Source organism: Balaenoptera borealis (assembly GCF_965194805.1).
Source record: "Balaenoptera borealis genome assembly, chromosome: 13".
Taxonomy (NCBI): Eukaryota; Metazoa; Chordata; class Mammalia; order Artiodactyla; family Balaenopteridae; genus Balaenoptera; species Balaenoptera borealis.
Window position 1 is genome coordinate 22565895 of NC_138870.1, and position 26509 is coordinate 22592403.

The 26509-nt window shown below is 43.9% G+C and overlaps 1 long non-coding RNA gene across 1 annotated transcript; it reads right to left on the reverse strand.

Annotated features, from left to right (window-relative positions):
- Positions 1-1677: 1677 nt before the first annotated feature.
- Positions 1678-26144, reverse strand: LOC309610014. The gene is made up of 2 exons (XR_014233702.1): positions 8243-26144; positions 1678-6242 (listed from the first exon to the last, which is right to left on the reverse strand). It is a non-coding gene; the product is annotated as an uncharacterized lncRNA (long non-coding RNA).
- Between the last annotated feature and the right edge of the window lie 365 nt (positions 26145-26509).

Consider the following 26509-nt stretch of genomic DNA (forward strand, 5'->3'; position numbering starts at 1 on the left):
ACTGAGATGTGTAGAGCAGGTTCAAGTTGATGTGTTAAGGTTGAGAAGACTGAAACAACTGTGTGAAGATGCCAAGCGGGTGGTTGGTTATGCAAGACTGGAGTTAAGGAGAGTGATCTGGTCTGGAGATACACACTCAGTGTAAAGATGGTATTTAGAACCCCGAAACTTGATGACATCTCTAGGAGAGTAGAGATCCAGCAGAGAAGACGGCCAAGCACCAAGCTTGAGGGCATCCAGTATTAATGAGGATATGAGGATGAAGTATCAAAGAAGATAGAGCAATAGCCAAAAAGCTCGGCATCCTGGAAGCCAAGTGAAGACAGCAAAGGAGGAGAGGGTGAGAAACTGTGTTCAGTGCCGCAGCTTGGTCCAGGAAGAGGGAGCTGAGAACTTATCCATTGCTTACTTTGAAAAGAGCTATTTCATTGAGTGGTAGTGATGAAAGTTGTAGTGCAAATGGGATCAAGAAAAAATAGGAGGAGGAGTATAGGAAATGATGAATAAACAGAACTCTTTTGAGACGTTTCCTTTAAAGAGGAATAGAGAAATATGGCAACAGTCAGAAAAGAGTATCGATAAAGTCAATAGAGGGTTTTTTAGGGGAGGGTTGTTGTTTTCTTTTGTTTTAAAGATGGGTGAAATTATGGCATAGTTGTATGCAGATGGAAACGGTCCAGTAGAAAAGGAAAAAAATGTTGACACAGGAGAGAGGAGATTAAATGATGTTAGTGAGCTGATGAGAGAGGAAGATAAAGTACAGGGCTTGGATTAGTTAGAAGCAGAGACAATTCATCTCTTGGTAAATGGAGGAAGGCAGGATATATGGTGATAGATGCAATTATGTGGGGAGATGTGGTTGACATTTGTGGAAGTTCTTTTCTGATTGCTTCTCTTTTCTCAGCGAAATAGGAAAAAAGTCATAAGCTGAAAGAGAAGGACAGAAGAAGTACTGGAGCTTTGAGGAGAGCAAAGTTGTGAAATGAACATCTAGGAAAATGAGGACTATTATCCAAAACATTTGTTCAACCACAGGTCAGCCCATCATTACAGTCCCATTACTGGGATCTAGAAAAGTTTGATTTTGAAGAGGACGCTATTAAAATGCAGATACTTAGAAGCCCAAGTGCTGTTCAGCGGGCTTTCTTGTGTAACACATTCATATCAGATGGTGTCTGAGTTGTCAGACCGCTGGGAGTGAGATCCCTCAGGTCACGATGCTTTTACTCTCTTTTTCCTGGGAAATCTAAATTTTACTTCATTTATTTTTCTTCAAGAAAAGTAAGTTGTTAACGTAGAACTGAGTGTAATTCATTTGAAAATCTTTGCAAGATTTAATATAATTAAATCCACATATTAGAAAAATAATTCCTCAACCCACTTGGCCCATTTTTTTTCCCCTATAGAAATATGACATAAGTACAGGCCTTCGGCAGGAATCAAAGAGTGGGGTAAGGAAAGACATTTGTTCTTAGAAAGGAGGAAAGCGGCTTCCTACAGGAGGTAAGTTTTTCCAGACCAATAATTATAGTTAACGATTATGGGGGCCTTCTCTGTGTCTATCAAACCTAAATATATGTCATTTAGTTAATATCCCCTCCAAAATTAATAAATACTGAGCAGGAACATATTTAATTGTCCTCTTTTGTACAACTGTGGCTAATACATTTTCTAGAATTGTCTTTTATTTATTTATTTTTTTTTAGAATTGTCTTTTTTAAAAATGCACAGATTGGGCCACGTATAGGATGGCAAGAGACTGCTGTACATAAGGCACAGAGGCTCTGGCATATACTTTAATCTTGAGTTAGAATCCCAGTTCTACCCTAAATTTGTGATGCCAGGGAAGCCTCTGATCCTCACTGAGCCAGTGTCTCTTTCATAAATCACGGGCTGATGAAGGTTATTGTAAAATCAAATGAAGCAACCTGTCAGAGTAAATGTGCAACACAATGTCTGGCACATAAATGGCTACTGTTATTGTTTGTATGTTGCTAGATACTTAGGCGGTATCCTCCCTTGTACCTGAAGAAACATCTAGAGGATTTCTGTTTATACTCGATCCGAAGAAGCAGATACCACTAAAGAGAGGTAAGTAAATGGAGAAGAGTTGGAAAGTGGGAAATGTGCAGGCTATGTTTTTTTTGTTTGTTTGTTTTTCTTAGAAACATCTTTATTATAAGTGTTCTTTTAAGGGATAGATCTGGGACTAGATCTCACTTTTTAAAAAACTGAGATATGACTGACATATAACATTACATTAGTTTCGGGTGCACAACATAATGATTTAATGTATGCCTGTATTACAAAATGATGATCACAATAAGTCTAGTTAACGTCCATCACCACACAAAGTTAAAAATTTCTTTTTTCTTATGATGAGAGCTTTTAGAATCTACTCTCTTAACAACCTCCAAATATACCACACAGTATTATTGACCATAGTCACCATGCTGTACATTACATCCCAAGAACTTATTTACTTATTTATCTTATAACGGGAAGTTTGCAGCTTTTGACCACATTCATTTTGCCCACACCCCACTCCTCACCTCTAGCAACCACCAATTTGTTCTTTGAATCCGTGAATTCATTATTTGTTGTTTTTTTTAAGATTCCACATATAAGTGAGATCATACAGTATTTGTTTTTCTTTGTCTGACATTTCATTTAGCATAATACCCTCAAGGTCCATCCACGACATTGCAAGTGGCAAGATTTCCTCCTTTTTTATGGCTGAATAATGTTCCATTGTGTGTGTGTGTTTCCATATCTTGGCTATTGTAAATAAAGCTGCAATGAACACGGGGGTGCAGATATTTTTTTGAGTTAGACTTTTCATTTCCTTTGGATGAATACTCCGAAGTGGAATTGCTAGATCATATGGTAGCTCTATTTTTAATTTTTTGAGGAAATAGCTTTTTCAGGCTATGTTTTTAATTGTCTCCTTGGTAATATAAACATGTCATGGACTGCTATATATTTTTTCATCTCTAGCTTGCTTAAGATTCTGGGAATTTTTAGCCAACTGAAGAGCAGGACATCTTCATTTTACCATAATATTTAAGAAATTCCAGAAGGGTGGAGACCATGTGTCTAACTGAACTCAGTGGGGCTACTTAATAACCCATTAAATGAAGAATAATAATCTAACAAAAATGTGTGAATTCCCTGAGCAGTTGAGTTTCAAAGGACTGTGGCCACGAGCTCCATCTCATCCTGGCGTGGCCCTGGGAAGTGAGTGGGTGGGCTGACGGCTGGCCGTGAACCTGGATTTACTGATATCCTCCAACACTGCATCCTTTGCTGGTATAGCTGTTTGAATCTTGCAGCTGTTTTGCTACTGTGCGTATTCTCTTGTATATTCCAGTTTAAAATGAAGAGAACAGGATAAAATCTTTGGAGCCACATGTGGAACTTCCCTGGGCAGGGTGTCCTCAAGCTGGGGTGCTTATGGAGCAAGAGAACCAAGGTACTGTGTTCCACAAAAAGCCTGTCCTTCTGTGACCTCTGTGTATCAGTCAGCCCAGATTGCAGACAGTCTGGCCTATGGAAAAGGCTGGGGCCCCAGGACAGCCCTAGCAGACAAAACCCAAGTTGATAACTCAAACTGTTATCCATTAACCTGACCAGGTGGGAGACAGTCCGTGCCTGACACACTAGTTTACAGGCCACAGCCATAACTTTTACAACCAGCTGGAGTGTTGGGCTACTCCCACACTTGTCACCCGGCCCTTTTCTTTCCTGGCAGGTAACTATTTGCCCCTTTTCCATTCTTCCAGAAGCTAGGCTGGGGTACTCGGTGAAATTAACAGGTTATGCTATTCAAGGGTTTTTAGCATCTTTATTTAGCTGTGGAACATCTTCTCACAACAAAATCTCACACCAAAGGCAAATATTTAAAACAGTTAATGCTGGAAGTATTTGGCATGAAGTGGAAGTAGATGATCCAAAGCTAGCTGTCTCCACCCCTCCCAAATCCATCACACACACACGCACACACACACACACACACTCCTTGAGGCTCCTCTAAAGAATTCCTAGGACTCTAAGCAGAGAAGTTTGAAAATCCCTGATGGTCTTAGCGTCTTATTTTACAGATGAGAAAAGAAGTCTAGATCTGCCCTGTCCAATGTGGTAGCCACTAGGAACGTGTGGCCACAGAGCTTTTGAAATGGCTAGTCCAAACTGAAGATGCTGTAAGTGCAACACACACACAAAATGCCACGGACTTGGTACCAAAACAAAAGAATGTAAAATATCTCATTGATACATTTTAAAAATTGATGGTCCATTAGTATGATATTTCAGATAGATTAGGTCCAATAAAATGTATTAAAATGAATCTCAAGACTTCCCTGGTGGTCCAGTGGGTAAGACTCCACGCTTCCAATGCAGGGGGCGCAGATTCGATCCCTGGTCGGGGAACTAGATCCCACATGCATGCCGCAACTAAGAGTCCACATGCCGCAACTAAGGAGTTCGAATGCCACAACTAAAAGATCCCGCAACTAAGACCAAGGTGCAACCAAAATAAATATTTTTTAAAAAATAAAATAAAATGAATCTCACCTGTTTCATTTTACTTTTTTTAATGTGACTACTAGAAAATTCAAAATTACACAAGTGGCTCTCCCTTGTGGCTCATGTTATAACTCTGTTGGATAGCACTGATCCAGATTGTTCTGCCCAGATCATAGGAGACAGGTCGGGACTTGTGGTCCTAACTCAGTGTTCTCTCCAAACCACCATTCTCACATTACTCATTTACATGGAGACATAGTGGATAGATAAGAGCTTAACATGACATCCCCGGGCAGTTTCATTTAATGTGATGGGATGAGAGAACTTGCAGGCAAAGGTGAAGGTGGGGTAGGATTAGGCCCACGGATGGCCTCCCCAATCACATATATTTATCTGGCATCTAGGAGGAAGTCTACCCAGGGAAGGAGCATTGATTTAGAAACAAGAAGGCCTGAGTCTTAGACCCTTTTATGATGATGCTCCCTTTTTGTGAAGATCACCAACTTTCTGGGTCTCATTTTCCTTATCTGTAAAGTGAGGGAGTAAGTTTTCAAGGCTCAAAGTCCTCTTCCTTCTCTGTAATTCTGTGATTTACCATTTATGTATTCACCTATATGCTTCCCTGACAGCAAATAATTTTTGACGAGGTGTTCCCACATCTATTTCTCTTCCCTTCTTATTTTACTCCTCCTAAAAGCTAACTTCAGCCAAGAGAAGTTGGGTTGAGAAGGTAAGACAACTAACTCCAGGTCACTTCCTTTTACCCTTGACGCTGAGAGCAATGAGAGAGCTGTTGTGCTCTTCACTTCTAGCCCAGTAAAGCAGGACCTGGAGGAGGAAAGGGCAAGGAATGCATGAAGGGGAGGGGGAGGTTAAAGGATAGGGGAAATAAGAAGAGGAAGAAGCAGGTGAAGCAGAAAAAGAAAATGGGTATTAGAAATACGTATCTGCGTGCATGCCTATGTTCATAGTAGTACTATTCACAATAGCAAAAACATGGAAACAACCTAAATGTCCATCGACAGATGAATGGATAAAAGAAGATGTACTATATGTGTATATATATATATATATATATATATATATGTATGTGTGTGTAGGTATATATATACACACACACACACACAATGGAATATTACTCAGCCATAAAAAGAACGAAAGAATGCCATTCGCAGCTATATGAATGGACCTAGAGATTATCATACTAAGCGAAGTAAGTCAGAAAAAGAAAGACAAATACCATGTGATATCACTTATATGTGGAATCTAAAATATGACACAAATGAACTTATCTATGAAACAGAAACATACTCACAGACATAGAGAACAGACTGGTGGTTGCCAAGGGGGAGGGGGAACAGGGGAGGGATGGATTGGGAGTTTGGGACCAGCAGATGCAAACAATTATATAGAGAATGGATAAACAACAAGTTCCTAGCACAGGGAATTATATTCAATATTCTGTAATAAACCATAATGGAAAAGAAAAATAAATTTTTTGAAGAAATAGGCATCTGAAGGGTTGATCAGCCATCTCTCTGGACTCCTTGGTTTATCAAGTCCAAGAATGCAGGGACTACATCTTATTATTTGCGGGTGGAGGTGCTTGTCTTATACGATACCCGAGCACACTGCTACACACTGGGCAGGAGCCATGAAGTAATCTCTTCATTTGCCTCACCGAGTTTTCTACAGCTCACCTTTTATGGCTGGCGCATCTAATGAACCCGGATGAAACAACAGGTATGCAGGGTAGGAGAAGTCAAATTAAGCAACACATTTATTAAACTTTTAACTCTCCTTCCAAGCTCCTAGGAAGCAGAAAACACCCAGACATTGTTTTAAGTCAGGGAGTTTCCAGCTTTGCAACTGAACTCCCTGGACGAGGACCAGGTCTGCCGTCAGTGCGTGGGAGAGCACGGCATTCTCAGGGCTGGGTTGGAAGTTCCAAGTTTATGAGGTATTTATGTCGGGATTTAGCTCTTACCTATGGGTCCAGAGTTGCATTTTTCCTCCTAAATACACTTCATCTCTGAATGGCAGCACTTGCTAAGACATTGGTTTATGCTCCGTTTGCTTCTTAACGCTTCTCTAAATTTTGTCTCAAAGAAAATGATGAGGCTAGAAGCTTCTCTCAGGCCCCACCCACAGCTGCCAGCCCCGAGGGAAGAGCAGTATTAGGGGAAGTGGCTCTGGGGAACCGTCCTGAGACACTGGTGCCCTATTGTCTCTCATCCTCATGTAGGCGTGGGCGGTGTGGAAGGGGGAAGGGATGGGGGCAGCTTTGAAAGGCAGCTAGGACTCATCCTTTCCTGCCCACTCCAGGGGCACTCACAGTGGAAGTGAGCTTTGCTGGGAGCCAGAGAGCATTTCATTAAAATAGACTTTTAAAAAGGAATAAAGGAAGGAAGAACGCAAAACCAGAATGTTTAGTTAAAATATCAGATTTAGGGAAGGTGAGAAAAGACTAAAATTGGAATAATTGAGAAGGAGGTGGTGGGAGAGTGGGGGAGGGACCCAGTTGTTAATCCTTCGGGCGTTTTATCCTGTTCATGCTGGTGTCCAACCCCTGCCTCTCAGAAGAGAGAACACAAAACTAAGCTCTAGCAAAGCAAACAGCCAGCTGTCTAACCCTGTGTTATCAGGCAGGCTTCCTTCCTGAAGGGTCCATTAAGACCCTCTCAGCCAGAGCCTAGGATTACTTTCCCTTGATATACACGAGGCACATGGATAAACCATTCCTTTGGCAGGTCCTTAACTGAGATGGGGCTGCTGGAGGGCCTGGCCGGGCTCCAGGTACAGGGGTTGTAAAGCGGGGCTTGAGGAGAATGCCCCTGGATTGAGCACACTGTGGAGACAGTGCTGGTTAGAACGTCCTGGAGAAGAAGGCCCACAGAACTGCATTTCCTCACTCGGGCGTTTGGAGACTCTTAGACTTCCCTGTACCAGAGTGTATGAGCCTTCGTAATTTTTCTCAAAACGCTCAGGAACCCAGTTTCCACAGCTCCATTTATACTCAGGACTGTAATGGGGGCAGGAAGCCCTCTCTCTCTATCTGCCTTAGCTTATCTTCCGAGAACCACCCATAAAAGGGACAGGTTGTATTTTCACATGGGCTTCCTTCTGCCTGTGTCTATGCCCTAATCGGCTCTTCTTATAAGAAAGCTGGTCATATTGGAGTGGGGCCCACCTATGACCTCAATTTAACTTAATTATCTCTTTAAAGGCCCTATCTCAAATATAGTCATGTCCTGCGATATTGGCGCGGGGGTGCGGGTGGGTTAGGATTTCAACGTATCAATTTGGTGGTGGGGTGGGGACACATAACTCAGCCTATGGTGCCATGTCTACGCCATGTGTCTTATCACAGTGCGCCATGCTATGGTGCCATGTCTATGCCATAGGTCGTATCATAGTGCGCCATGCTATGGTGCCATGTCTACGCCATAGGTCGTATCACAGTGCGCCATTCTATGGTGCCATGTCTATGCCATAGGTCGTATCATAGTGCACCATGCTATGGTGCCATGTCTATACCTTATATCGTATCAATCATAGTATACCATACTATGATGCCATGTCTATACCATATATCATATCATAGTATACCATACTATGATACCATGACTATGGCTGGGAACCTCAAGGCAGCCCCCCACTCATGGCGACACACCACATTTAGATAACCCAACAATGCCATTCCATCTCTATCTCTTACCAAATGCTTCAGTTTTACTGGCCTTCTTGAGCTCTTTAGGCCAGTCTTCTACAGGATCTCATTTCTCTGTGTGTCGGGGACGTTTCCTGGAACATTCCTCTTGAGGATGGCAGCCTTGCCAAGCTGGAGGCCACTGTGTTCCCTCAGCCACCGCCCCTCCCCTGCAGGCCCTGCCCAGCTCCGCTCAAGCAGACAACCACGCCCAGTCAAGGAGAACCCTGGTCTTGTCCAAGAAGCCAGGTATATACACCCGCAAGCCCCTCGGGGATGGCATTCAAAAAGATAGCTTTCCCTTCATCAGCTGGAACTTCCTGTGGTGTCTATAAGCAGGCCTTCTCTGCGTGTAGCAGGTTCCAGAAATGGATGTTCAGATTTTGTTTTGCTTCCCACCGCTCCTCAAAAGTCATTCCTTGGTAATGCAGGCTGGAAAGGAGCACAGGATTACTGAGCCTAGCGAAGATCCGTCTAACCCCTCTGTATCTTTCGAAGAGCAATTTAAAGTCACTTCTCTTCTCCCTGAACCAGAAAAACAACTGCCTCCTGTACTCTGAGCTTTGCAATTCAACTCTATTTTCTATGATCACAGCGCTGAGCTTATTACACAAAAGCAGCCCTTGCGAATCCTCTCCCTCAGATGATCCTTCCCGGGTGGCCCTTCTTGGTTGGTCCCTGGGCACAGAAGCCCCTCGCCACGCTTCCTCCTCTGTTCAGCGTGCCGGGTAGAGTCTGCCCCACAAAGCTGAGCTCCAGCTTGTCAAGAGATAAGATCAGAGACACTGTGGCAGGGCCCTGTTTTGATAAGGCAGAAAATACCGTCTATGCCAACCATCAGGCCTACTGTGCAAAAAACAACCCCCCGCGGTACATCTTGGCTTTGGGGGCCCTCTCCCGGAGAGGTTTCTCCCCTCGTCAAGACTGGTGTCATGGGGTGAGGAAAGAGTCACGTCCCTGCCAACCAGGCTTCCAGTCAGAAGGGCTTCACTTTCAATTACCCAAGAGCAGCCGTACACGGCTGCTTATGTAACCGCCCGGCCCCTCCTTCTCAGGAGGAGGATGTGGAACCATTTGGTGTTTGCTGAATAATGAGTCATGGTCAGATTTAGGGAGTAGAAACAGTGAATTTCTCCCCTGCATTGCTTCCTCCAGAACTTCTAGTAAAGGAGGACGAGCGGTGAGTCAGTGGCTGGGGACGTCAGCCTTGGGAAGGGAAAGCACCCCAGAGGGCCCTGAAACGCAGGCTCCCACCAGACCTGCATGTGGAGCTGCTGAAGGGACTTGGGGGCATTTGAAGCTCGGCTGGGCACTCTGTGAGGAGATTCACTGTTTATTTAGGCCTGTGGCTGACTTGAGAGGGGATTTCCTATCTTGGGCAGTTGTAGCCTTCTTCCAGGCCCCAGACATGAGGCTTCAAAATGAACAGAGCTTTCTCCAAACCTCATTTGAACCCTAAGAAATGAACCAAATCTGAGAGGTGGGAGGAGGGGCATATTTCTATCAACTGAGAAGTTAAAAGCTTTGCTTTCAGCCAGAAAGAAGAAAGAAATTAAGATATGCTATTGATGATCACATTCTGAGGTAAAACAAACAAGAACCTGAGGAAACGAAATTAAGCCCTGTAAGAAAATGGACCAAAAATTATTTGTCCCTCTTCATGTTTCTAAGAAATCCAGTCAAACTTTGTAGAGTTTTCGCATCAGGAAATGATTTCTCGTGACCCCTTTCCCCGCCCCCTGAGATGCTTTTTCCCAGGCGCAGGAAGAAGTCACAGCCTTTACTGTGCCTCTTTAGCAAGTCACAACCCAAATCTGCGTGCTTACACAGGGATCCCTTACAGAGCCGGTGGGTCTACCTTATGCTGTGGGGATGCGACAGGAGCTTCAGGGCGTCTGGCTTGATGAATGATGTTGGGAACGTTTTCTTCACTGCACAGAGCTCCAGGAGGCTTCAAGCTCTGCCCTTGGGAAGTCACATGGCACAGAGGTCAAGGTCAAACTGCCTGGGCTTCAATCCCAGCTCTGCTACCTACCACCAGCTAAGTGGCTTTGACGTGCCATTAGCTTCTCTGCTGGGTTCCCTCATCTGTAAAATGGAGACAATGAGAGTCTCCACCTTATAGGGTGGTTGTGAGTTCTGAGGCAAAACTTCTACATTTTAAATGGTTTTTAAACATTCAATAATGATAATAACAGTGATATTATCGTTACCATTATTATCTTTGTTATTTTGTTCCTCTCTAGTGACTTCTACCCCAAAAAACAAGTAGAACAGCATGAGCAGACCTTACGGTGAAACAGATCTGGGCTTTTTACAACTAGTACAATTTTTCTCTAGTATTTTCATCTGTAAAATGGGGGAAATATTGCAGATTTATAGTGGAGATTCACTAGAATAAAGGATATAAAGTTTTTTAGCTTGGAAAGTACTCAATCCATGGTAGATACTTTGGTTATTATTATTAAGTTCGTGAACCTGAATCTCTGCTCAAATAAGTTCCAGATTTCTTTATCCCATGTAACAAAATGAAGTTCCAAGACACAGATCACAGACATCCCTTTAGAGTATTTCTACATATACTTATGATATAAAATTTCCAAAAGGAGGCAAGCGGTAGAATTCTAATTTAACACAAAGGTCAGAAGGGACCTAATCTGATGTGTGGTCAAGAAAAGAAAAGGCGATGTTTTAGATTCTTTAAGAAGGGCTCTTTCGGTTGAGCTATATTGATTGCTTTCTTGGCTTGATTTACTTCATGGTATTTTGACCACAGGAAGCAGATGACACACCTCCTCTGAGACTGGCTCTGAGTGCTCTAAGGACGGGGTTGGGGGGCGGCCGCAAAACTGACACCATCATCATCATCAGCCCATACAGCTCCCACATTTAGGGTGCAAAGGATTTTTATCTCAGTTTTATTCTTAAGATGACCCTGTCGTTTTAGGATTATTACCTCTATCTAAAGGACGAGAAAACATTGTTCCTTAGAGAACTGCAATCTGCCCATGACCCCACAGCTGTAAGCGGTGCAGCTGGGGTTAGGATCTAGGTTTTGAACTTGGATGCATTGTCTACCAGGCTATATTGCCATTACTGCTGCGGAGGGGATGCTACGTGAAACACCCCCGGCAGCATATAAATGTGGCGTATAAATCATTTGTCCTCACATCCCTGCTGGTCAGCTGTCAGGTGACTCGCCGTCCAGGAAAGCTCACAGCCGGTCTGTGTTTGAGGGGGGACTGCAGCCTCTGCTGACAGGCTGGAAGAGGCCGTTGCCATCTTTGGGCTCTTGGTGTAACTGAGACGAACTTGACAGACACGATCCAGTTCCACGGGAGAATGAAATTCCCCACGGCTCTGCCAAGTCATTCTGCGGAGTCAGCGGGAGCGGGAGGGGTGCTCCCTCCCCACCCACCCTTTGGTGTGGTGGCCTCACACGAGAGTGACCCACCCCCAGTGTCTTCGTGCAGCTATCAGAGCCCTTTGAGAAGGGCAGAGCTGACGGCTTGGACAAGTTTCTTTTCTTGAAACAACGTTAATTTGTCCAGTTTTGTGGCTTTTTTATGTGGAACAACATTAACTCATCCAAGCTTGTGGTTTATTTGAAAACGAAATTCCGGTAAATCTTTCGCACCATCTGGCAGTGTGGTGATTGGCCGTGAGTTAGGAACAAGCCGTGGAGCACACAAAGAAACAAAGCGAAGGAAACCCACCCTGAACAGAGAGGCTTTCTGTAATCTCTGCACCCAAGCAACCCCACCAGGCTCTCAGGACCGGGTTGCCCCGTGAGCAGAGCTATAACCTGCCACTCTCAGGGTGGGGATGGCTTTCTCTGGATCTCTGAGGCCCAGCGGAATTTCTCAGCTTCAGCTTTAGCCAGGGTCTTACATTCTTTCTATAGATTAGAAGGGGCCCTCTGAGAACACATACAGAGGATCTAGAAACCAACATGAGCGATCAGGAGAAAAGGGATCTTCCGACATCGGTGGTTGACCCTTGGACTGTGGGAAAATGACTAGTCCTGGGTCCCTGAGGGATGCAAAAGATGCTATTCTTACTTATATGTTTTCCACACCCACCAGTCCTGTCCCCACCTTCATTATACGTACAACAAGTGTTTCCCCAGCACTGACTATTTGCCTTGAACTGTCTTGGTCACAGGGGACCGAACTGTGAACAAGACAGACATGGCCCTGCCTTTAAAGAGCTTAGAGACTAGTAGGATAGAAGGACAAGAAAACAATCACATAAAATAATACTTTCAAATATAAGTGTTATGCAGGGAACAAATAAGGGGCTAAGAAGGAGAATCAATGCAGGAGGCAAGGGATCGGGACCATTTTTAGCTGGATCTCTCCGGGAGGGCTCTCAGAGGAGGTGACATTTAAGCTGAGACCCTCATGAGGAGATGTTGCTGGCTGTATAAGGTGTGGGAAAGCAGAGGGCGCTGGAGGAACTGAAGGGCCTGAGTAGGCAGTGAAAGAGAAGGAGGGACGCATGAGACAAGGATGGAGGCATAGGCAAGGGTTACATCCATTAGGCGTGAGAAGACATTTCCCCCTTTTGCACAGGGGCCAGGTGAGAAGGCATGATCTAACTTGCATGGAAAGAAGAGCATTTTTGTCACTCGGGAGAAAGGACCGTAGGAGGACAAGAATAGGAGCAGAAAAACCAGTTAGGAAGTTAGTTCAGTTGTCCAGGCAAGAGGTGTTGGTGGCTTGGGCCAAAGGGATGGCAGTGAAAAGGGAGAGAAGAAAGAGATCTGAGGTAGAACCAATAGAATTTGCCAGTGGATTTGACATGGGTGAGGGGGAAGGAGAGAGATCCAGTAAGGATGCTCCTAGGTCTTTAGCTTGAGCAACTGGGTGGATAGTGACACCATTTACTACGATGAAAAAGCACGATGGGAGCACAATATTTGGGGGGAAAAAAACCCAAGAAATCTGTTTTAACCATGTTAAGTTTGAGACATCAGATATATCTAACTGGGAATACCAAGTAGATAGTCTAGAGTTCAGCAAAGAAAAAATATAAATTAAGATGTCATTAGCATGAAGCTGGTATAACCCATGGGAATTGATGAACTGACCTAGTAGATGGGGAGTAGAAAATTATTCCAGAAAAGAATATTTGGGGATTTCTTATGCCCTGGCCTGCATGGGCCCCTGGGCAGGAATGCACACAGAGGCTCTAAAGCCACTTCAGGAGGGGCCTCATGTACATATGTGTGGAGACCCCAGCCCCTTGTGTACAACCCCCAATCTCCACCACTCTCTCCATACACAGCACTTATTGTCCACTAGTCAGGGGTGAACCTGGGGGAAAGGCCCAAGGCTGGTCCTGAAAATGGGCCTTGAGCTGTTGGAAGGAATTCCAGTGCCCTGGAGAGTGGTCAGAAGGGACAGTATGTGTGCTGGGTGGGACCTGTGGACGCTCACTCATCTGGGTAAGGGTCAGAGCGGGGACCTCTACAGCACAGGATAGAGGCAGGGGTCCAGCTGCCAGATCTAAGGGTGGTTCTGTGCATGTCACATTCATGAGGTCATCAAGGCCATTTCTCCAGGCAGCTGATGTACAGTCCTGGGAAGGGAGCCTACATAACTTACTCTGCCTGGGAGAGGCCATCCCTCAGGCTGGGCTCCCTATGGGAGTCCCAACCCCTGAATGATGTGCAGGGACGTGAAGAGCAGCATGGCTTGGGCTGGAATGTCCCTTCCAGTCCCAGATCCAGCCAGGTGTTGACTGACTGAAGAACAGAATCCATCCAGCGCCCTTGGATGCCAAGGGCTGGGAGTTAGCGAGAGCCAGCTAAGGGATGTGAGCCTTAGGACTGTCTTCCCGTTTTAGTGGGTTATGAAGATGCTGGGCAAGACGACTCATTTTCATTTTGTGAGCTGGGTCAACATTTTGGGAGAGGCAGGGGTGCTGAGGATGAGATACACTTGCTCATTCACAGTGTGTCACCCGCTCACACCTCCAATATTGGGACTACTGACATCACGAGTTAATTCCCTGCTCTGTAATAGAGGGCTAAGCTGCCTGCCTTTGACCCAGTTGGCTCAAGCCAAGATAGACTTGCAGGGAAGGCCCACCGGCATTCCCTTTTCAAAGACTCAAGGCCTGGCAGCCCTCCCGTCAGTTCCAGGACTGGTGACCAGGCCTTATTTGCTGTCTGAATAATGAAATCCTTAGCATTCCTCAGCTACTGAGCAAATTCACAAGGGGCAGATGTCACATACAATAGGACTATAAAAATAATACAGCTGCAGGACTCTTTCTAACTCATTTCTTTTACTCTTCACAGCAACCCCAGTATCCCTGGAGCCAAAAAGAGGTAAGGCTGTCAGGGAAAGGTCCGGAGAGCCAAGAATGATACGTCTCATTCCAAAGTCCGCTGGTGGCACATTCTCTGGCCTTGGGCAAGTCATCCAATCTGTCTGCTCCTTCTTTCCAAAATGTGAAACAACCCAAAAAGGAGCAGGGAGAATTCATTAGTTTGGTAGAAAGGTCTGAGCAACTTGGTTCCTTCAGTGCAATAATGACCTCTTTCTATTTATAAGACTTTGGCTCCTCTCCGCATTTCACTTTTGATAGTCAAGAGAATTTGCAAGTAAATGAGAGCTCTCATCAGCAATCTGCAGAGCATTCTAAAAGCTTCTGGTCTGCAGCATCCAGAGAAAATGTCAGGGACTCTTCAGAGTGTTACTTAGAGTGGCGTTCAAAAAGACTTAAGACCATTTAGAAGCAAGTTTTGTGTAGGAATGAAATTATGCTATATTCCTTTTTTAAATTAAGGCGACTTGAAATTTGCTTCTTTGAATTGTGGCCTTGAATGTGATATGTTCAGTTACTGCAAACGATGAACTCACATCTAGCGCATGGCTCTGCCTGTGTCACATTTAAATGCTTAACGAATGTTTCTGGCCAGAGAGATGGATGCGTGGATGGCTAAATCTTGGTCAGTAGAAAATCACCTGCCGTTAAGTTTCACCCTTGCTCTGGAATTCTCAAGATTTGGAGTTTAGGATCCTCAGGCATACTTGATGTTAACTTACATCCTCTTCAGCAGAGTTCAAGTTTCGCTTGGATTGAGGTGAAACCAAAAGCAGATTCACTATGCTTCCTTGCAGCTGTGGGAAAACACTAAAAAGTACAGTTTGTGTATAGCAAAAACCCTATGGTATGGGTATGATTTACAGAAGAAGAAACTAAGGCTTGGAGACATTGAGCCTTTAATGTGGTCTTATCCCTAGGTAGCTACCTGTGATTTGAGAGCATTGAAAACCCCCCATCCCAAACTTTAGCCTGCCATCTTGTTTACAATTCACTCAATGGTCACAGATTCTCTGTGTCAGCACAGGAAGTCTATACCATTCACAGTATCTTCACAAGATCAGTTTTTCAGATTTGCTTCTGAGAGTCTGAACACAATCAGGCCCAGAGAAGAGACTAGTTAAACCTTAGTGGTCACCAGTCTGTAGAGCAGCCCAGAGCAGCCACTGCATAACAGAGGCTAGGGATGATCCAGAGGATTCCATGTGGATTCATAGGTACCATTTTCCCATTCCACCATGAGATCTAATGGACCTCTGATGGACTAAGTATTTAATGTAAGAGAGACCAAAGAGCTACATAAGGAGACTATTGAAATTTAATATCAGACTAAGTTTATTGCAGTGTCTAAAAGCCTTACTACCCAAAGTGTGGGCCCCAAATCAACAGCTTCAGCTGGGAGCTCATTAGAAATGTAGAACTCAGGACACCTTTCAGACCTCATGAATCAGAATCTGAATTTTAAGTAGATCCCTAGATAATTCATTTGGATGCACATAAAAGTTTGAGATGCACTGGTCTAAATTACAGAATCCTTCTCTGTCCCTTCCCCATTGTCCAGTAACAGCGACTACAGCACAATATGAAACTACTTTTTATCTACACATCTCAGTGTACCCTAAGTAAATTTGTAACCCTACCGCAGTCGAATGGAAGCAAAGAGCAAACTGCAGAGAAAAGTGGGAACATCTGGCACCCCTCTGAGTGAAAAGGAGCCGGTAAAACCTTGCTGGCAATCAGGTGTCAGTTCACATGTCACTTCTCTCTGTTGACAGCTGCTGTCTTGAGTGCTGTGTTGAGAAGGATTCTGAGTCACCCCAAAGATCAGTGGGAAAGACAGCCATGCCAGATTAGCTATGACTGTCATGGGTGAGGGATGGGAGAGTACCAGCCTACCTTTACCAAGTTTGCCAACTCTGAGGTAGGAGGTGCGCTGAGAAGGACCAACTGAGAAAGAGCCTTTGATCCCATCTCTCAAAAGCTTCAGCCGGGGAAATTATAAGTGTTTTCTGATCCGTTTTTTTTTTTTTTTTTTTTTTTTTGCTGAGCCCACGCAACTTGTGGGATCTTAGTTCCCCGACTGCGCCCCCAGCAGTGAAAGCACAGAGTCCTAACCACTGGACCGCCAGGGAATTCCTGCTTTCTGATTCTTAAAGAAAGTGTGTCAGTGGATCACATGGCCGTATAGCCAGCTTACCTCACCATAGGAGAGGCCATGACCCTCCTTCCTCAGGATCCCACTCATTTGACTTCATTCTCATTAAGACGGGAGTGGCCAGGAGAAAGGGTTTTGCTAAGCACAGTATCAGAAGACCAAATTATCCGGACCAGGGTCACCTTGTTTGTGAAAATGTTGCTTTCTTAAGTTTTAGAAGCACTGATTATACACGATTTAGATCTATTATGAATTTAACTGGCAAAAATATTTTTTGCAAATATTTTTTGCAAACTGTATTGTTTAAAAGAAATTCCATAGTTAATATTCTAAAGATCAGACATCTTATTTCCTTCCCTTCTTTATGGCGCTATGGTAAGAACACTGGACTGGGAGTTGAGAAGATGTGGCTTCCAGCCCTGATCTTCCTTCGTACCACCTATGTCTACATGGAAGTTCATAAATCTCTCTAAGCCTTAGTCTCATTGGTGCCTGGTATATACTAAGCAATCAATAACTTTTTTTTAAAGAGATCAATCCAAGCTTCCACTATAAATTTTATTTCGTACATATTATTGTTAACAGAGAGACTCTGATCTATGAAATTTTCGGGGCATCTGGCAGATGCTGGAGGTGGGAGGAGGACAAATCTTTGCTGCTAAAAATCATTCCTCGTCTGTCTTGATTTCATGGCACAGACCTCCCTGGCAGCAAGAGACCCGGCCAGAAGACCCCCGGGAGGTCCCTGATTCCCTAAATAAATGTGGTCACGTTGAAGAATATTAAGAGAATCAAAAGCACAACAAGAATTTGCTACAGTCTGCCCATCCCAAATGGCTAAAAACAAACAAACAAACAAAGAGACAAAACCAGGCTCCTTCAGATGGCCATGCCTGTGCTACATCCCCGGCCATCTGCCCCAGGAGCGCAGACGAGGCTCTCCTGATCTATGAGGGGCTGGTCCTGGAGTCCCCAGACAGATTGTTTACTTCCTTATTTCCAGGGACCCATTCGAACATCATTCACAAGCAATTGCATCTGCTGGGGGTCTCCGGCAGCTACAACGGTCCCACCCCGGACAGCCAGAGAGCAGTAAGGTTCGCGGTCGAGGCCCACCACTTCTGGTGAACAGGGCAGGAGAGAGGGAGAAGGCTGAGATCCCGGACCTATTCCCAGGTGCCAGCTCTACTTGGAGGTTGAGAGCAGGGGCAGCAGATGGGAGAGTGATGATCTCCTCCTGCTGCAGGTGATTCATAGGGCATCCGGGCACGCAGCCCGCCTCCAACACCAGTGGGAGCAGATTTCATATGGATCCAAGAGCCTCTGCTGGCACATGAGAACTGCATGAGGCTGGGAGGTGGCAGGGGAAGGTGGGATGGGGGGAGGTGAGTTCTCATGCCCAGGCCATCATGGTGCCAAGCTCACGGCATCTTCTTGCTTTTCTTGCCCTCAGAGGCCTTGGTCCATTTCTCCATTAGCCTGCCTAAGGCAGCTGCATTTACAGCCATATTTGTCTTTAACCTGCTCCAGCTGCATTCCCCACCTCACTTTCACAGGCACCCTCCATCTCTAACTCTTTTGGGGGTGACTTCTATACCCTCTCCACTGGCATCCTCACCGAAGGAATCCCAAACCTTCTAGCAGGATGGAGCCACTTTTTCCCCCACAGAAAAGCAACTCTGGCCAGGTCCCCTGGCATCCTATTGCCTGTGAAGTTGTGTGAGGCTTGGGCTCCCTGCCTTAAGTGTGAGGACTCTTAGACTACAGGGAACTCAGCTATTTGGCTTTTCCCCATGAGACAGTCTCCAGTAGGATTTGATCTCTTTCCTCCTCTCCTTTCTCCTTGCCACAGAATGCCTTGGTCAGGATACTTGGCACTGGAGATTCTTCATGTGCCAACCAGGAATTAAGGTGTCCTTTGTCCTCGGGAATCCAGATGCTTCCAGCATCTTCTGGAAGCTTCTGGAGAGAGTGGCTTCTGTCTCCACATTGTCTGAGGGGTTTTCTCCCTTCTCGACACCTTGAAAGTGTTAAATCACTGTGTCCTTTCCTCTCTTGCTCCATCCTTCTCCCAGGGAAGGAAACTGAGAGTTCTCTCCTCATGTGATTTCTAGTCATGGATGTAATCCTGAAGTCAACACTGGTTTACCAGAGCTTGTGTCTGTGCTGCCTGGTGTCCTTCCCTATCCGCCTGGTTGGCGGATCACCACAGCAGGAGTCAGGAGCTGCTTCCCAGCTCCCAGCATGTGACCCACACATGCCCAGAAGCATGAGATGCAACATTAACCTTTTAGGGGATTTTCCAGAGCAAATGAGACAGTCCATGGAGTGTTATTTATGTCTCTTCTTCTACACTCCTGCTTTTGGAAGTAGCTATTTGGAATGGACAGAATAAAACAGAAGTCAAAGAACTGTCTATACATCCTTTCCCAAGCTATAATTAAGATGGAAGCTCATTTGTCATCCTGAGTAGTGGTGTAATCAAGCATATGACAGAGCAGGATTTTGGAACATTTTTATCAGTTTTGGAACCACAGCTCTTCCGTGGCCAAATTTCCCTTCACGTCTCAGATTTCAGAGCATAGACTAACATTTCCCGCACAGACAGGCCATGCCTCTGCTCTTCTGCTTCGGCTGACCACTGTTCACTGTAGCTGCATGCAAGGGATAGGAGTGGATGCATTCCAGCTTGCTGGGGTTTGGAACGGCACCTCTCATCCCCAGAGAAGGGATTCTCTGTGGGGCTGAGTTGGCAGCACTCGAGCTTGCCTTGTGGTCGGCACGTAGGCCATCAGAAATCATCTGGGTGTCAACCTGCCAAGCTGAGGCCGTCCTGGGGCACAAGGATTGATTGCTAACAGAAGAAAGAAAAGAAGCCATTTCCCTAACACTGCTTTGCTGTCCACTATCATAGAAAGGGACTCCGCCGCTGCCCCAATCGGTTCAATATCTAATTCATCATGGCTCTGTCCCTCCCCAGCAGTTCAGGCCTGTCTGCTACCAGCGACAGGTGCCAAATCGGAGTGTGGAATTTTCCCAGCGGGCCCCAGGGTGTGTTGCTGCCAAGGCAACTGTGGTAGGCTTGAGGAGTAACGAGTGAACCACAAATCCCGAAAAGGAAGAAGAGGCCGCCTTTTTGGCGTGGGCTGACTCAGGTACAGGCTGTCCCTTGAGGAAAGATGTGGGTTCTGAAGACCACCCTCCCCCTCATGCCAAGGCCGGACAAGGCCAGGGTGGGCCGGGCTGGGTCCCACAGAGCAGCTTCCCAGAACTGGGTTAATCAGACCAGGTGAGGACAGCGGAGAGTGGCCGCCCGCTAAGGCCACAGCAGGCTCTGCCCAGTAGGAGTAGCAGAAAGCCATGGGTTGCCAGAGAAGTCCTGAGACCTCTCTTCAGTGAGAAAAAGCAGCACCAAGTGAGCATCTGGAGTGAGGTCTGGAGCTAAGTGTGTGCTGGGGAAGAAGCAGAGCTGTGTGCCACAGAGGGGCAGGCCTGGCCTTCAGAAAAGCAGGAGCAAAGGCAGTGACAGCCAAGGAGGTAAGGTCAAAAGTCCAAGCCAAATGAGTAGAAACAGAGAAGCAAGCTCTTTGGGGCCAATCAGGAGCAAATATGGGTTGGCATCCTCTGATAGAGCCTGCTTCTCCTCATCCTTGAGAAGACAACTCCACCCATGACCAACATAGAACACCTAGACAGACAGAAGACCCGTAACCAGAGCTGCTCACCTGCCTTCACTTGTTCTAGGCTCTGCAACCTTGGCTGCAATTCTGAGACCACATCCAAGGTCAGTAGGAATGAGTGACATGGTGTGATGTCTGCTGTGGGAACAGGAGGGGAGACTGAAGGCACACTGGCCATGGCCATGGTTTCTCCTTCCTGAGGTTTTGCTTCATTAACTTCATGAGACAACTAAATATTTTGCCAAGAATGACTGAGACCATGAATTGAAATGAGACCCTAGTTTTACATTTTACTTTACATTAATTTAAACAAAATTGTCCACAGCAAATTAAGGACCTGGGGTGAGATTTGACATGAATGTCCAGATTTTCATCACTAATCCAATAAACAAAATCAGTGTACCTGATTATTTTGTTCTCACTGAGTTTTGATTCATCTACTTCTGTTGTTCCTCTTCTTTGTACACACTTTTTGGATAGGATTAAGATTTTTCTGGTTTCAAGTTGGAATTGAAATTCCCACTAGGCTGAAACATTGATACCATGACACTCTCTATGTTCCAACATCAAACATCCACTGGCAGTAAAACTTGAGATTCTCCTTTCCAAACACTATTGAATAGGCATAGAAGGGTTGTTCTAACCAATGACCTCTTAGGGAGGTGGAACAAAGCTACTTTTGTTCCCCTTTTTAAAGGGGAAGAGCTATGAATGTCTAATATTTATATGGGGTCTAAAATCTCAGAGTTTGGGCTGGTCTTCTGGTAGGAAGAAGAGTAAACACTTATTGAGTAATCAGGTGTCAAGCACCATGCTGGTGCTTTTTCCTATAGATTGTGTCATTAAATCCTTAGAACAACCCAGAAAGGAGTCTTCGCTTCCATTCTTATATATGAGTATAGGAAAGTTCAGAGAGATTAAGTGCTACAGGCTAATAACTGATAGACCTGATATTTAAATCTAGGTCTGATTCTAAACCCCATGGTGCTGCTGGATTCTATTCTCTTGGTGGGGGAATAATTTGAACGACTTATTTCTTCAAACACTTTATGCTATAGCTTTATAGCTTGAAACATTAGCTGCATTCATAATTACATAAATAAACTGACTAATCAATTTGGAAAAGAGCTTGATGTTCCATCTCCCCAGTACTGTAGTTATTATTGTTTAATATTGTAGCTATAACTTAAATGGGGCAGATGTTCCAACAAAATTTTTGATTCAGAGGCAGATTATTCTGCAAGGTTTATGGTATGAGATAAAAGGCAAAAAAGTACAATATGAGCTGACCTCATTGATTCTTCCATTTTCATTTGGATGTTTTAAAAGTTTTCAGATAATCCATGGGCATCATAATTCTTGCCTAGGAATTGGGCTTATTTTCCTCTATCATTTCTTTTTTGTGTTCACCTGCTCATTCTCCCTCAGCTCTCCTGCAGATCTCCTGACTCTGGGATTTTCACTCTACAAGGAACTACATTTTAAAGCATGAAGAGTTCTGGTATATCTGATGGAAAGATCTCTGAGGTATACGAAAGTATGGGGACAAAGAAATTGTTGGCCTGCATCAAAATTGATTGTAAAGAGATGTTCAAAGCCCAGACCTGCCCACAGGAAACCTGGCTGCTGCAGCAAAGAGAAAACAGAGAGGCAGCATTTGAGTCTGAAAACAGAGAAAATCTGAAGCTCTCAGGGAAGAGTCTTTAGAGAATATAAACTCTTGAACAACAACTACAAATTACTTGGGATACAGGTGCTGTTTTTATCACTTAATTCTACTGAGAGTATGGATTTGAGATGAAAGAGAAAGAGCTAAGAGATCAGTGATTGCCTGTCCAGGTAGTGTTGATGAACTAGATTTGGACTGGGGGCCCATTGGCTTAAGATATTGGAATACTGGATTCTTGGCCACGGGTGGTTCACGTTTCACAGGCACAGAAAGAATGTGTCTGCCTAGAGGCTAGACTGACAGAACTAGAAGGCTTTTAACTCAATATAGTGGGGGAAGGAGAAAAACAGATAAACCTGGGAAAACAGTTACCATGGAGGGTGGCAGGTAGAAACATGGAAAGAAGAAATCGAGAAGGAAGAGGCATGGTGAGTCACAAGTGTGATGGGGAGTAGCCTTCCATATCAGTGCATAGAGTGTGAGGAGTTCACAAGGGGAGCTGGAGATGATGATGCGGGGATCTGGTCCTCTGTCAAGGGGGTCCGTGGAAACTTCAAAGCAAGGGCACAGCTTAGGTGGGGAGTAAGGCAAGAGGCCAGGAGGCAGCGAGGCAGAAAGAGTTTGTGAATTTGATCCCAGAGTGGGTTGTAGTGACTGGGTTCAAGAAGTAGGCTGGATCTTTTCCAGGTTGCAAAGGGTTATTCAGACTGACTAATGTATATGCTTAGGAGGTGATGACTGGAGGTTAGCTTGTTAAAAGGCCTATGGCTGTGCCAAAAATACACCTTTGGGCTTAATTTCATACACATTAATAAAACTGGGTAGAGTTTCTTACTGAGTTATTTATTCAGCAAATATGAACCGAGTGCCTACTTTATTGGGGAGCTGAGGATAGAGCACTGAATGAAAGAGGCAAGAGACCTTCAATGATGGAGCTTAACTTAAAAATGGGAGGGAAAGAGACAAAACATAAACAGGATAGTAATTCCGTTAATAAGAGTATTTCACATGGTGATTTGTACTATGAAAAAAAAAGTGATAAGACTGAGAAACTGAGACTTCCCTGGCGGTGCAGTGGTTAAGACTTCACCTTCCATTGCAGGGGGTGCGGTTTGATCCCTGGTCGGGGAGCTTAGATCCCACAAGCCTCGTGGCCAAAAAAACAAAACATAAAACAGAAGCAGTGTTGTAACAGATTCAATAAAGACTTTAAAAATGGTCCATATCAAAAAAAAAAAAAAAAAAGAAGATTGAAAGACTGCCAGTGGAGATGTAGTGTGGTGGGCAGTCAACCCGGATGGGGAGGTGGTCAGGGTAGCATCTCTGAGGATGTACTATTTGAATGAAGTCCTGAATTATGAGCTGGATCCACAACGTGAAGAAATGGACACAGAATGATCCAAGCAGAAGGAACCACATTCACAATGGCCCCGAAGGAGAACCCTACCTGGAAAGTTTCAAACAGAAAATAAGCCAGAGTAACTGGAGGATCTTAAGAGGTTGGAAAGGTAGACAGGGCCTGATCATGCAAATATTTGAGAGTAATGGTGAGGAATTTGGATTTCTATCTAAGTATAATAGGAAGCTGTTGGACCCCCATAAGACTATCAGTGGATTTCTCAGCAGAAATTTTGCAGGCCGGAAGAAAGTGGGATGACATATTCGAAATATTGAAAGAAAAAATTTGTAAACCAAGAATACTATACCTGGCAAAGTCGTTCTGCAGAAATGAAGGAAACATAAAGACTTTCCCAAACACACAAATGCTGAAAGAGTTCATCACCACTAGACCTGCCTTAAAAGAAATGCTAAAGGCATTTTTCAAGCTGAAATGAAAGGATGCTAATCAACATCGTAAAAACATATGAATGTGTAAACTCACCAGTGAAAGTAAATAGATAGTCAAAGTTAGATTTTCTAATCTTGTAATGGTGATGTGCAAATCACTTACAATTTTAATTGAAAAGTTAAAAAAGAAACACATTAAAAATAAATATAACTATAGTAATCTGTTAGTAGACACACAGTATAGAAATGATTTAAATTGTAACATCAGTAACCTAAAATGTGAGGGGAGGAAAAGTAAAAGCATAGTGTTTCAGTATGCTATCAAAGTTATGTTGCTATCAGCTTAAAATAGGATTTTATAACTATAAGATATTTTATATAAATTTCACTATAACCAAAAAGGAAAAACCTGTAGTAGATACACAAAGGATTATGATAAGGGAATCAAGCATACTGCCACAAAAAGTCATCAAATCATAAATGAAGAGAGCAAGAAAAGAAGGAAGTAACAAAAGAACTACCAAACAGTCAGAATACAATGAACAAAATGGCAATAGTAAGTCCTTACCTATAAATAACTACTTTAAATGTAAATCAGTTAAATTATTTGATCAAAAGATATACAATGGCTGAATGACTAAAAGGAAAGCAAAAAAACAACAAGATACAACAATATGCTGCCTACACTTAGCCTTAAAGACACACTTAGGCTGAAGTTGAAGAAATGAAAAACATAGTCAAAGCAAACGATAACCAAAGGAAAGCAGAAGTAGCTATACCTATATGAGTCAAAATAGATTTTAAGCTAAAAATGGTCATGAGAGAAAAAGAAGGTCATTATACTATGATAAAGGTGTCAATTCATCCATAAGATATAACAATTGTAAATATTTATGCATGCAACTTGAGCACCTAAATATATAAAGCAGATACTAACAGAAATAAAAGGGTAAATAAACAGCAATGAAATAATAGTTGGAGACTTTACTACCTCACTCTCAACAATCGACAGCTCACCCAGACTGAGAATAAATAAGGAAGCAGTGGGTTTGAACCACACTATAGAACAAATGTACATAACAGACATAAACAGAATATTTCATAAAATAGCAGCAGGATACACATTCTTCTCAAGCACACAGAGAACATTTTCTAGACTAGATCTTATATTAGGCCACAAAACAAGTCTTAACAAATTCAAGAAAATGATTTGGATGGATGTATGGGAGTGAACACAAAGTGTGAAATTCTTGGTATTACACATTACCTACATACCAGATAGCATCAACCACAAACAAAGCATAAAATATCAAGTAGACAGAATGACTTAACCAGTTGACATCAGCAAACCTCTGTCATTAGTCATTCCAGTGCTGGCACAATGGGTGTGTGAATGGACTACCATGGTAGCATGGTTGGAGGCTATTCGTGGACTCAATAACAGGAACTTCCACTCACCAAGGCTGATATAGATACTCCTACTGCCAAATGTCCAATCTGCTATCAACAGAAACCAATTCTAAGCCCATGAGATGATCTCATCCCTCAAGGAATCAACCAGCCGCTTGATGGCAAGTTGAATACCTTGGGTCCCCTCCACCTGGAAAGGAGAGTGGCATGTATTCTGGGTGTGGGTTTGTCTTTCCCAGGGCTTCAGCTTGCACTGCTATTGAAAAGTTTATAGAATATCTGATCCATTGATTTGGGATCTTACATAACAATACATTGGATCTACAAACTCATTTTACAGCAGTGGTTCTCAAAGTGTGGTTCCTGGACCAGTAACATCATCATCAACTGGGAACTTATTAGAAATGCAATTTCTTGGATCCCACCCAAGGACTTAAATGAGACTGAGGTAGGGTCCAGAAGTCTGTGTTTTAAAAAGCCCTCCAAATGATTCTAACGTACACTAATGTTTGAGAACTACTTTTTTAATAGCAAAGAAGATGTGGCATTGGGCATCTGACCATAATATCTACTGGTTGTATCACATACTGTACCACCAAGAAGAAATGGTCTTTTGAAAGTACAGTGCCTGCTTGGAGATACTACCTTGTGTAGATATGCCATCCTCTGGGGTAGAGGATATACCCTCAGTCTTTCTCAATCAGAATTCCATGAGAGATTTAAGCCACACCCAAAACTATTGGACTGACTATTTTCTCAATTTTGTCAAGGATGATCCACAGCTCTTAGGAGGAAAGTTAATTCATAATATATAACGGATGCATTAGGGCATTAGGGCTTGATTATCATGGAGAATCCTTGTTAAGAATAGCTGCCATAAATCAATGATCATTACATTGTGCTGTGCCTCCAATAGGTAGAATAAATGGGTCTAGAAAATAAGGGGGAGTGTAGGAGTGATCCTTCTTACTATCATTCCCAGTGACCCATTTGGGAAATATGTGCTTCCTGTCCCTACAACTCTGGGTTCTGTCCCTACAGCTCTGGGCTCTGTGAGTCTGGAGGCCCTAGTTCCCAGAAGATGCGCTCCAGCACAAAGAACAAGTAAACTGTGAAAGAGCAAAACATGTTATCTAGAAAATGCTGGATTCAACTTAGGAGATGGTGAAGACTTAGGATAATAACTACACAACCTACATTGAGAACAATCTGTATAGTTTGAAACGGCAGGATGGGGG